Raw genomic sequence first — 13,864 nt, forward strand, 5'->3', positions numbered from 1 at the left:
AACATTGACTGCTGTGTGTGTTTGATTCGTTTCCCAAGTAAAAAAATGGAACTGTCGAAGCAAGTTATAGAAAGCCTCCCTCCGGAACGTTATTGGTTGCTATGGTTGCTGGGGGTTCCGACAGGAAAACTCACTGGCACCGACGCCACAATAATGGCTAAACAACTTTCTTTAATGTGCTATTTGTAAAAAGCGAGAGTTGAAGAAGTTGACACGCCACTGCCTTCATCTACCGAGTCCACACAGCCCAGTTCTTCAGACTCATTAACCCACAAGAAGGTTAGTCAGGTGCTGGCGGCGGCCGCTTCTCTCTCCCTCTCTCCCGGTCCGCCTGACGCGGGTTTACCACCCGCCGATCTAACCTCGATATTATTATTATTTTAGCTTACGTTACTTTCGGGTGAACTTTACACTGCTGATTAGCCTGAATAAAATAGAGAGGTTATTGTCTAACGTTACTGGTTTATCCAGCCTTTATAGAGCTCTGTTGATTGAACATGATGATTTGCCGAATACAAATATAGGTTTTGCAGTTTGTCTATTATTTTTTCTACTTTCTAAGGTTAATTATTATTGAAGTCACCGGCTCAGCCAAAATTAAATTTCTGCCTACGCCACTGGGTCAAGGACAAACCCAACCATTGGTTTAAATTAAACACTTTATAACGGTTAATTTAAACTGACTGTTTTTAGAGTGACTAAAATCACTCTATAGGCTAGGCAAGTTTATTTATATAGCACTTTTCATTTACATAGAAGAAATTAAAATAGAAAAGAAAAGAAGTCAGAATAATTAAAACAGTTTAGAATAAAAAAAAATCATAATAGTAAAAATAAAATACAGTGTCGAAAATAAAATGTATAGTACAGTCGGACGAACAGTGGCACAGTGCTCATTCAGTAAATGCAATCAATATAAATAAAAACAGTTAAGAGTAAAAATAAAATACAATAAAGTAATACCCCTATCTGAGATGGAAGATAGACTCTAAAAATAGACTAAAATCCAGTGATGCAAGCTATTAAAAATAAGCTATTATTTGATCATTTATTCAAGGTTCCAGCCTTGCACATTATAGGCCTACACTCATGGGATGTATATCCGCAGAATCCACTCCATCGGCTGGAGGCAGAGCAGGAATAAACTGGTTTGGCAGATATTTATCCTGCCGGGATGTTCATGCGCTGGCTTGAACCAGCAGGGATTAACTAACGGTGAATGTGTCTCTCTGGGCATGTCTGAACCCATATTTCTGTGTAGGAGAGAGATCTAGAAGGAGAGAATGGCATCTAGGAGTGGGTGGCAAAAAGGAAACCTCCTCACGCTCATACACCCATAACATTGTCATCGATTACATATCAGATTATATCATGGGCCCGTCAGGATTGTTGCCATGGGACTCAAAACAGAACCAAGACATATAAAATCCATGTCATAATGGTGTCATAGTGATCACTTTTTTCAGTAAACAAAAAAATATTTATTTGTCATATTTGTCGAATGGAACCAAAAAATTTTATATATATATATAAAATGAATGATAAAACTTAAAGTCTAAGTTGTATAAAACTGTATTGTACTGTGATGTAATGTCCTGTCCATGATGTAATTTTATGATGTAAATGTCATGACCATACATGTAACATACATTGACTTTGATCATTTATTATATTGTCCACAATATTATTCATATTTTATATTTCTTATATTAAAGATAATAGGGGTGGGGTACAAATATTCATATGAGCGATTATATTTTCTACCCATTCACATCGATTCACAAATTTCAAAAATCGTTAAAAATACCTTTGCACTAAAGTTATTGACATGTTAGACTGTTATTAATTACAATAAGCCATGAAAACAAATGTCTCAATGTGGTGTATAATTATTATTATTATTATTATTATTATCTTTACACCAACTTTTTCAACAATTTGAATTTACTAATAAAGATTATGTTTATCATATTCATACATTTATTCAAGTCACTGTCTACATTTTATGTATTTTTGTAAATACATTAACAGACAAGTAAAAATATAATAAATCCACAAACAATCAGTCCTTTTCATTTAAACATTATGTCGCAAAGTAGAATATAAGAACCGGATCTATATTTCTTAAATCTGTAATGAGTAAACCAGTTGAAACAGATCATGTGAGGAAAGCTTTTAAAAGTATTTTATCTGATTCTGAAAACTAGTTTTTCATTCAAAAGACCTTTACCTTGAGATTGTCTTTACAATCACATCTATATCTCATCTTGATCCTAAAACAAACAATCTGGTACCTAGAAGAGAGTAGTGAAGATGACACTCCATGAACTGTAGATCACGGTGACAATGAATTCTAGATGTCTGGTGGCGGACTGAACATGTCAGGCTAAATATAGGATGATTGTGATCTTGTTTTATTTGTTTCCTCAGCACAATGAATGACAGAAGGGAGTTTACCAGTAAACGGTGTAAACTTAATTGTAGTAAGTAGAAGTTACACCTGCAGGGAAATCTCACCTGCAATAACCTCTGTTGCAAAAGCTTTCTATCATAACTGAGCCATATATCAGTCAAATATTTCCATATAAACTATTATAGAAATGTTTTTTGAATAGTTATTGCATTGTGATAAACAATGTTTTAGCTACGTCATGAATATGTCAGTGTAAACATAGTAGAATATAAAAATTTGCTATGATAACATTTTTTCATTGTCTTTTACATATATACACACACACACACACATTAAATCGCATGTCCATAAAATTCCTCTTCATTCGTTTAGAATAAACACAATACACAAGTTTTTGTAAACAAAAACCAATTACAAACTGTTTCATAAACTACTTTATTGAACATGAACTAAGAATGAGCAATACTCCTACAGCATTTATTAATCTTAGTTAATTTCAACATTTACTAATACATTATTAAAGTCAAATGTTGTATTTGTAAAAATTAGTTAATGCACTATTAGTTAATACACTTTAAAGCGGCAGACGATAAATAATGTAGCATGAGATTTAAAGCTACACTGTGTGATTTTTACCCCCATCTAGTGGTGAAAATGTATATGACCATCCATTGAATATTAGTTTCTGTTCCTCTCAATTCCGATTTCGTTTTAACTCCTACGGTGGCCAATGTAGTCCAAGATTAACATGGCTTCCAGTTCGACCTCGTCCATGAGTGTTAACTCAAACGTAAACGCGAAAGGCGAAGCTTGAATTAACGGGTATGTCCCTCTTTGGCTAATGTACTTTCAAGATGGAGGGGCAACATGGCGACCGACATTAGATCCCCTTACCCGTATGTATTTTCAATGGCATATTATACACTCACGAGAATACTAAGTAAATATACATTAATGAGCACATATATTTTTGAAAGAACTAAGAATAAACTAAAAGAGTTACACAGTGTACCTTTAAGGATATGTCAATACAAACATTATCTTTCCAAATGCAAATGGAAAACTCACAAATCATTTTCAAATTGTGAATCAGTTTAAATATAACAAAAGACAAGTGAAAAATCCCAACTCAACTCACAATGTGTTTTCCAAACCTCCCCACTAGGTCAGGATCAACATTATTTCCGGTGTTTATCACATGCTCTGCCCGAGTGTTCATTTCCTTCTCTCTCCTCCACGCGTGCCAGCGTAGGCTACTTGAGCAGAAGAGAGGAAATAACGTTACATCACCCTCAAGTGTTGTTTAATAGAGGCCTTTCCCAAATCCTTCATCACTTTCACGTGGAATGGTCATCTAGTTGAGCCGCTCGTGTGAGTCGTGACTTTGAGGATGAAGAGGTCAGCTAGTCCACCAGAATGACAACGCATTTCCTAGCAGTTGGGTTTTTTATTTTGATAGATTTTGCCGGTCAGGCTGTGAAAACATTACAACTCATGGATGTCTGGAAATGTATATTCAATTCACAACCCCAACCCCCCTCCCTATTGTATCCCCCTATAATGACTAGTTGACTGTAGCCAATATGAAACATAAAGTCACCTTAGTGAATAATACTGGTAAAGTGGGGTAGTTATGCTTCAAATTTTCTATAGTTACGTCAAGTATTCTTCCATTACTAAAAATTCCATTACTGAGCTTATTATAAGCAAGTATGTGATTAAAAAAAAGTTACGTGGTTATGACATCACTTTCGGGGGTGTGTGGCACATATTCAACAACCTTGCAGTGAACCCGAACCGTGATGGATCATAAAATAAGATGAATCATGTTACGGTTATGAAAACAAAGATAAACTCGTTTGTAATTGATATATAGCCTACTTTGCTGGGATGTTATGATGCATAAGAATTTTTACATTTATATTAATCTTCTTGTTTTGTGTGTGTGTGTGTGTGTGTGTGTGATTTTGCTATTCAAGACATTTTAATGGGGAACTAATTCCCAATTCTAATAGAGTTCCCTTTTTATACGTCTGTCATACATTTTGTTAGCTTGCAAGATATTTCAACAAAAAATTATGAAACTGCTTCCCTTGAGACGTGTGGCGAGGAGAGTGACCTCATTTAAGACGCATTCACTTGCACTGGCTGGATTGATGTTTTGATTAACTACCGTACAGAAAACAGAAATGAAATGAAATGAAATGTAGCCTGTTTGAAATGAATTAGCCTATATGAGAGGTTCATGAAGGTTCCTCTTTTTTAAATGTATTTTTTTAAAATAAATTTAAACCCAAAAGTAAATATTGTGGGCAGATAGGGAGGGAGGGAGTGGGTGAATCTGCTACTTAAAGGAGTAGTTCACTTTTAAAAGAAACTTTTGCTGATAATTTAGTCACCCCCATGTCATCCAAGATGTTCATGTCTTTCTTTCTTCAGTCGAAAAGAAATTAAGGTTTTTGATTTAGATTTTTCTCCATAAAATGGACTTCATTGGGAACCAAATGTTTTAAGGTCCAAATGAGTTTCAGTACAGCTTCAAAGGGCTTTAAACGACACCAGACGATGAATAAGGGTCTTATCTAGCTAAACGTTTGCTCATTTAATAAATAAATAATAATAACGAAGTTTAAGTTTTATAAGCTCAAATGGTCGCCTTGCTCTGTTCTGTGATGCGCGTTTGTGACTCTCCTGTTCGTACTCGTTCATCAAAATGAACGAATCATTTTTCGAGTCAATTCGTTAATTTTTTTTTTTGTTGAATCAACCAAATGACTCGAAAAAAGATCGTTAGTCGTCGTCTGGTGTCGTCGTCTGGTGTCGTTTAAAGCCCTTTGAAGCTGCACTGAAACTCTCGTTTGGACCTCGAACCGTTTGGTTCCCATTGAAGTCCATTATATGGAGAAAAATCCTGTAATGTTTTCATCAACATGACATGGATATCCTGGAAGACATGGGGGTGAGTAACTTATCAGCAAAAGCTTTTTTAAAAGTGAACTACTCCTTTATTAAAAAGTGCTATTTATTATTATTGTTGTTTGGCCAATTGAATAACAATTGAATTTGTCTGAAGTGTCCCAGTTTGCCAATAAAGTTGTCCCAGTTTGACAGTAGCACCTGGAAAAATGTGGTTTAGGGTCAATGTGTTTGAGGAATAGTCATCCATCCTTAATTCTGTATAGTATAGAGCTCTTAAGCCATTTAGAATAGAATCATATGAAAAAATAAAAAATTATGCAGACGGAAAATTATCAGTGTCCCACTTTATCAGTATTAAACCTAGCGCTTTATACAATATACTGTTCAAAGCTGTGAAAACAGGAAAATGAAGCATTTGTTTAGCTGAAGTCAGTTCAGAGTTGATTTGTAAAGACCATCAATTATTGAAATAGTAAATTTAGTCAATAAAGCAGTTCTGCAAAAAAAAAAAAAAAATAGGTCATCGTCCAGTTCAATTCTCAGTCAAGTCAAGTGAAGTTATATATATGTAAACCAAGAATCCATAACAGGTTGAAAAGCAGTTTCAACAATGAAACATGATGGCATTGCAGTCTCCTTCCTGGCACTTCCCAAGAAGTATTCTGTGCTTTCATCATATTTCACCAGATTGCCAGTAAGCCATGCTCACTAAATAAAAAAATAAAAAAAAATATGGAGACCATGTGCCAAAACAGCTGAGGCCACCGCTGTCAGAGAGACTGAAAAACGAGTCTATGCTGTCCCCTGGTGGACCAAATGAGAAACTACAGTAACTGCCTGAAATTACTGATTTTTAAGTAGCTTTTTGAAGACATAAATACATTCAAGTAATAAATAATCAAATTAAATATAACACTCACATTTAATACTCAGAGTAACATCTACTTATGAAACATTTCCATCAATTTCTTCAGAAGTTTCTTCTAACTTCCAATCTTTCTTTCTATCCTCCTCTCACCAGCTCATCTTCTGTAAAAAGTGATAACTGCACAAACTAGCTAGATTTGGAATAAATCAGGACTGGTTTCTTCCGCTATTAATAAAAGCATATATCTTTTGTTTCTAAACTGCTCGGAAAAAAATTGTAACCTCTCAACTACAATCTCACAATCTTCTTGATCCCTAATATCAATCTGGTTTTCGATTAGGCCATAGAAGTGAAAGTGCACTGCTAAAAATGACCAATGACCTGCTGATTCTGGCTTATTATTGTTCTCATCATGCTTGATTTAACAGCAGCTTTTGACTCTGTATCCCATCACATATATGTTCCTCATCTTTCAGCTTAGACATTATGCTTAGTGCTCTTTCTTGATTTACATCATATCTCACTGAGACAATTCTTCATTGCTGTCCATAATTCTCCCACTTGTTCTCTCTCTCAAGGTATGCCTCAAGGCTCCGTTCTTGGACCTCTTCTTTTCAATATTTATTTGTTACCCCTTGGTCATATCCATTGTCATGTTTTTACTATGCTGATGACCAGCAAATTTACAAATCTGCTTGACCTATTAAAAATTTCATATAAACTAAATCTATCTCATAAACTGAACTCTACTTCTATTATAAGACTGGCTTTTACTACCTTCCAAATATTGCCCAACGACTGCACTCAGCCCCAAAGATACTGAAACTAGTTCATGTTTTGATAACCTCACGTCTCGAATACTAACTTGCTTCTTATTGGACTTCCCACTAAAACAATTGCTAGACTTATAGCTAAACTATTATTATTATTCAAGTAAGCAATAACGGTTACCACACAATAAAAATATTAAAGTAAAATATATATATATATATATATATATATATAAGTGCAACTTTCATGAAGTAAAACGACTTTATTCTCGATATTTAATGATTTTATTGTCAAGATAGTATTTCAACTTTTTTCTCGAAATTTAACGAGTTTTTTCTCGAAGCACAACGACTTTATTCTCGACATTTAATAAGTTTATTCTCAAGATTGTATTTAGACTTTTTTTCTCGAAATTTAAGGAGTTTGATCTCGCATTATAATGACTTTAATCTCGAGATGGTTGTATTTTTTTATTATTATAAATACTTATAAATAAATAATTTTATTATTACAGTTTTTCTCAAATGCTAAAACACAAAAGCCAATCCTCTAAACCAAATGACCAGTTGTCTAAACACATTTACTAAATCTAGCCATCATTTTCCAATATCAAAAACACATTTCACATGAAGTCACAAAACACAATCCTCCGTTCATATAAATCTTAACACATTTTTCCTTGCTAAAACACAAGTTGCAAAAGAACTCTGCTCATATTCTCAAATGAAAGCTCATGTGATGCAAAATGCTTGCCACAGTCAGCAATATTTGAACAAAATGAACACATCTGGCGTCATTCATTACACACAACAACTCAAAATTGAAAACACCTGTTGCTAATGGTGGGAAACTCAGGTAACACAACAGGTATTGTACTCTATTGCTTTCTAAGTCACAATACAAATCAGTTGTTACTGTATTGTAAAACATGTCAATTGACAACACGCTTCTTTCTTTAGAGTTGAAAGAATGCCACATAGAGGTGTGAGGGTTGCCATATTTACAGCGGCACAAGAAACCCTCATTGTGGATATGGTTCGTGAGAACAACCTCATCTGACTCCTCATCAGACTACAGTAAATGTCTGTCTGCCACCCTACTCCCCTTTCCTGAACCCTATAGAGGAGTTCTTCTCATCGTGGAGATGGAAGGTTTATGACAGACAACCATACACTAGAGAACCTCCTAAGGCCAATGGAACTGGCGTGTGTTGACAATGACATCCCAGTGGAGAACTTCCAAAGATGGATCCAGGGCGTTTTTCCCGCGGTGCCTGGCAAGAGACAATATAGCCTGCAATGTGGATGAGGTGATGTGGCCCGATGCAGCTCAGCGACATGATGCCGCACAGTGATTGTGGTGTAAATAAAATAAATTACAGTAAAAAAAAACTTCACACCCTGATCATGTTTTCAAGAGTACTGTTGTGAGCAATAGATTCTGTTTTTGCATTGAGTTGTGTTACAGTAGTGTACTGAATTTACTATAGATTTATACTCTTCATATGAAACTCACAAATCTAAATGATTAATCCTCTGCAGAGATCTAAGAAGATCCATTACTGTAAAGTTTCTAAAAATATGCATTGGCAGTTATGATACAATGAACCTTCTCACAAATTGAGCATTGTGTTTTCAATTGTTTTCCTGTAGTGTGTAATGATGTGTATAGTGTTTACATTTTTGAAAGCTTCGAGCTGCTCTTTTGGTGTGAAAGTTTGAGTTTTGAAGGGAGAAGGTGTGGTTGTGTTTATGTAGCTTTAGAAAAGGGTGTTGTGTTTAGACATTGGAGAACATGGACGAAACGTTTGTGAAATGTGTTTTAGCATTTGAGAAAAACTGTAATACATATACTAATATAGTTAATATTAACATGTTTTTATTTAGTTAAGTGCTTTTGTCATAGTTCTGTTTTTATATTAGGTTCACTTTATGACTTAATATTGTTTTTAAATTAATATTCTTATTTTATATATATATATATATATATATATATATATATATATATATTAGTTAGCTGCCAAATGCAACATTTTAATGTAGCTTTAAGTTTTTCCATCCAATATTTCTATTTTATTTCAGCTTTATTTCAATGAACCATAATGTTTTGATAGATTTAGTTTAACTCAATGATAATAGGCCTAACCCTGATTTGGATTTAGGATTATATTGCCCTCGTGAAAACGTGCCAGTGTGAAACCCAGACTCTCCCATATGTCTTGTTTTACAGCATATTTATAATAATGCATATAATAATGTTTCTATTCCAAATGTCTTCCTTCAGTTGTGTTACATCCATTGCTCTCCTTCTCCAAGTGGCCGGAAGAGGGATGTGATGTAAAAATCACATTGAACCGTTTTTTTCTTCCCCTTGTGCAGCAGATCTTCCGATGCATTGTAACAGTGTTGAAGAACATAAACTCTTGAACACAATGCCTCGACATCTGTAATGGCGTGCTGACTTTCGGATGTGACTTCAACGAAACGATTGTCAGGATCCCGAAAACAGGTAATCTGTCAGTTTAAAGCGAAAGATAGAAAAGTTTCTGATGACAAACTGAAGTTGATGATTTTTCTGGACTCTTTTGTTGCGATTGAGAAACACTCTTGCGTTCAGACAGATCAGATGAACTCGAGGTGATTCATAGATGCTTGAAACGTTGTTTTGCCAACGTTGGACGCTTTTTTAAAGACATAGCTATTTCATTCACAGTTGTCTAGATTGTCTATAAAGTGTTGTATTGACAATATCATCCATACGGTTCTTTTTTATGTTTGATGATTATATCCGTAGAATGGTGGCATGTTTTGTGGCTGTTTTTTCACTTTATTGTTCTGATGAGTTTGTTGTAAGTTGATGCTTTGTTTTTTTATTTGTCTCCTTGACAATCAGCTTTTTAAACTGCGCATGTCTAACTTTTAGCTATAAAAACCGATAATAACTGATCGCCGTTACCATGACTACCTCTAAAAGATCTGTTAGACGTTTTACCTTATGGATTCTGCATAAGGGATGTCCGATTAGTGAATGAATCGTTTTCCCGAGTCGGTTCACAAACAAACCGGTCTGAACGATTCGTCAACGAATCAAACTCAATCAATCAGTCCGAGCGGTTAAAAGTGCAACAGTGCTTTTTTTTTTAGTGTTTGTTCATGAAAAAAAGTGATCAATTTCCATATAGAGAAAATTAAGGGAGTTTTTGCCAGAACCTGACTGTTGCACTCTATTATAACTTGTTGACTCTGTGAACTGAGAGTCGATTCTTTCCAACATGTTCAATTCATAACTAAATGTGCTATTTTACTGATTGCAGTTTCTTTAACAGACTAACTATTTTAGACTTGCATACGAAGAGTTAAAAAAATATCAACACATGCACAAATGTTTAAGTCAAGTAAAGGATTGCGTCATGCTGTAAAAGAATCTCAGATTTATTTATTCATTTTTTTTCATCCAGTTTTTTCACTCAAACTGTTTGGACACAGAACCAATTCGGGGAAATAAAATGAGCCTGCCTTTCCATCATTGGTCCATATTAATATCACATCGGGGCATGTTTTTATTGAGTCATGTTGTTTTTATAAGTTGTCATTTTAAACCCTTTATTTAATACATTTTCAAAGAATTATTTTTTAATGAAATTAATAAATGTGTTACTGTTTAAATTGTGCAAAAAAAAAAACCTAAATAGACTAGGCTATTTATTGGCAGGTTCAAATTGTGACAACTTACTCCTTCAAATTTAGGCTACCCTGCTATTGAATTGATTTTAAGAAAAAAAAAAATGCTAAACTTACTCTGAGAAATATTCACTGGAGTAAGTGTGACGACTAGCCCCAGTGTATTAACAGGAATTTATTATAAACTTTCATAAAAGAACAACACAGCTCAGGGTCTTGCTCTCAGTGAGGAGGAATTGGTGATAGATTTGAAAAATGAAAGATCTTTAATTGAATTTCATCAAGTTCACCTGTTGCATAAGAGGTGACAGGTTATTGATGTTTATTAACGATATAAACCATTTGTAACTGAGAATCCGAGGCATTTCATCTCCGAGTTTAATCTTCAGAAAGCCAGTTATAACAGCGATTTCCTCTGTTTTTTATTAAGTGACTTTCACTGTTTTTCTTTCTCCTGTGATGCAAGAAAGTGTTGTGTTTGCCAGAGCAGAGGTCAGATGTTGCCTAATAAATGAAAAATGCCTCGAGCGTAAATTCACTCATGCTCACAGCTCTTGTTTCTGTCTGTGTCTGATTATCAGGCTCTCTGTTCCATCTTGTATCTGTGAAAGTTACTGCAGACCGTAAAAGTGATAGTTCAACCAAAAAGGAAAATTCTGTCATCATTTACTCACCCTTATATTGCTGAATGAGTTTAAACCTGAAAGAGTTTCTTTCTTCTGTTGAACTACAAAATATGGTAGCCATTGACAAAAATACTATGGCAGTCAATGGCTACCGTCAACTGTTTGATTTTTGGCTTGATGATGGTTTTGGGGATGCAAGAGAGTATGCGTTTGTTATAGAGACAATATGAATTTGATGAGAGAGGTTGAGTGATATTTAAGTACCACAGTAGATGTGGTGAAGCAACAAAAAGCCTTATTCACTAATAGCTTGCTAAAACTAACTGTACATTGAATGCAAGTGAAGCTCATTATTTACAATTTTGTTCTTACCTAAGTGATTTCCCAGAAATAAGAACAAAATCTATTCACCGATGGACTGTAGGGCATGGATGAGCTTTCCAAGCACAAGGAGATGTCGTCTCATTTGCCAAATTTCTGAATTTCACTTTTAAAAGAAATTAATACTTTTATTTAGAAAAAAAAATGTATTAAATTGATCAAAAGTGACGATAAAGATGAATGTGTATTTAAAAATGGGTCATTTATGTAGAAGAAATGTGAACTTGTTTTTGAATTTGGAGCTTTCTAGACTGAGAAAAGCCTGAAAATGTATTTTTGGCTGATGTGCATGAAAGACAACAACTCCCAGAATGCACTTGCTTCGCTGACCTAGGAGGCCACGCCCACCGGTAACAGAGCGCAGTAGTTAAACAACAAGTCTAGGCTACTAGTGAGTCTCCGTGATGAGTCTGCCCGAAAATGTGTTTCGAGATCGCCCAAAATGTCCAGGATTCGTTTTTTGCGTTCTAGAGTCGCCATTCATTATGTTTACTGTGACGAGTGAGGGCCGTGGGAGAACGGCGCATGGCCGGTGGCGTGATTACCGATGAGCGACACCTGTAAGACGCACCGGTCTCGTATCTCTCACGGAGGAGCGGGAATTTTTGGGGATGCACGATATATAGGTCAGCATATCGGTATCGGCCGATATAAGTTCATTTTTAATGTTATCGTTATCGGCCTGGTAAGAAAATTTGGCCGATATATTAAAGCCGATAAATAATGTATTATTCCCTTCAGCTGAGACACTTGTTGAGCACTGTTTATGTTTTTGAATTTCTTGAAAAATTATTGAAATCTCTTCAAAAAATGAAAATATGGTTCGGTTCAACATGTGCAGCGCAAATCTGTCATATCGGCTATACAACACTATAATGAGAACATCATTATAATTGTGCGCTTGGGACATGGATTTAATTGTGAGACTTTTGTTTTTGTAATCAGGCTCTAAAAATTAGGTAAAAATTTGGATTTAAATTTATCAGCCGATATATCGGTTATCGGCTTTCAAATATAAAGAATTATCGGTATCGGACAAAATTTTAATATCGGTGCATCCCTAGGAATTTTCTTAGCAATGTTAAAACGCACATCAGCCGATCACTTGTTTAGCGTTCATGTAAACACTACAGTCAGATCCACCAATCAGAATGAATTCAGTTAGATTGAAACAAAAGCTGTGCATGTAAACAATGAATGGCGACTGCAGAAAGCAAAAGCTGAATCCCGGACATCGACGGCTGGAGTCGGACATGTCCGGGAAAAAGAGGATGGTAACCCCGACTACTCAGCTTTCTCCACAGAACAAGAGCCTGCTAGCTTAGCTTCCAAAACAAGATGGGCGACACTATGTGTTCATTCTGTGAGTGAGATCGCCCTCTATGGGCGGGTTGAGAACATGCGGGACAGACCCGACTACTGACTGTAGTCTTTAGCCTCTGGACAAAAAAATCCTCCGATGACGCAAAATGATGATTTTTACGTCATCAGACAAAAAAAATACGTAAATCTCTCGTCTCAGGGGGATATGAGGGTGGAAAGCGTGGTAATTCGAAAATACTACAGGTTTTCTTCTAATATAAAGCTTAATGCTAAATCCTGAAGTATCCCTTTAAGCTTTCTCTTCATCAAAGCATCCCAGGCAAAACAATTGGTTTCTACAAAAATATTAAGCAGGATAACTGTTTTCAACCTTGATAATAATAAGAAATGTTTCTTAAGCGGGTCCCATGAGAATGATTTCTGAAGGATCATGTGACACTGAAGACTGGAGTAATGATGCTGAAGAATTGTAGCTATTTCATACTTTTACAGTTTTTACTGTATTTTTGGTCAGATAAATGCAGCCTTGGTGAGCATAAGAGTCAAAAAAATTGTAGTAGTTTCAGTAGTTTCAGAAACTGCACACTTGCTAATCCCAAATTATTTATTAGCAATAACAGTAGTGATACCACTAGAGAAAAACATCAGTCCTGCTATTAAGAAAGTGGGTCACTTCGCTCTTTCACATTGAAATGTGATATACTGTGACGCTGATTCGTTGCTATCATACCTTATTTTGAGTTTACCAATCTTACGTCTAGTCTTCTCTGCTGTTCTCAGACTTCAATTCAAGGCCATGAAACAAAAGGCTACCCAAGGTCAGTATTGCGCAGATACTTGTTTCATTTGACTTTTTTTCCTTCACACTCTTCTAAATAACATT

At 35.3% G+C, this 13,864-nt stretch overlaps 1 protein-coding gene across 1 annotated transcript in view; it reads left to right on the top strand.

Moving 5' to 3' along the window:
- The first annotated feature begins 9,343 nt into the window (after nucleotides 1-9,343).
- ddr2l (discoidin domain receptor family, member 2, like) overlaps nucleotides 9,344-13,864 on the top strand; it is a 44,327-nt gene continuing 39,806 nt past the window's right edge. Inside the window, exon 1 of the mRNA XM_039658463.2 lies at nucleotides 9,344-9,479. The gene's annotated coding sequence lies outside the window, so the exon portion shown is untranslated. The remainder of the gene's footprint in view (nucleotides 9,480-13,864) is intronic.

The sequence above is a fragment of the Pimephales promelas genome, chromosome 4 (assembly GCF_988280905.1).
Source record: "Pimephales promelas chromosome 4, fPimPro1.hap1.1, whole genome shotgun sequence".
Taxonomy (NCBI): Eukaryota; Metazoa; Chordata; class Actinopteri; order Cypriniformes; family Leuciscidae; genus Pimephales; species Pimephales promelas.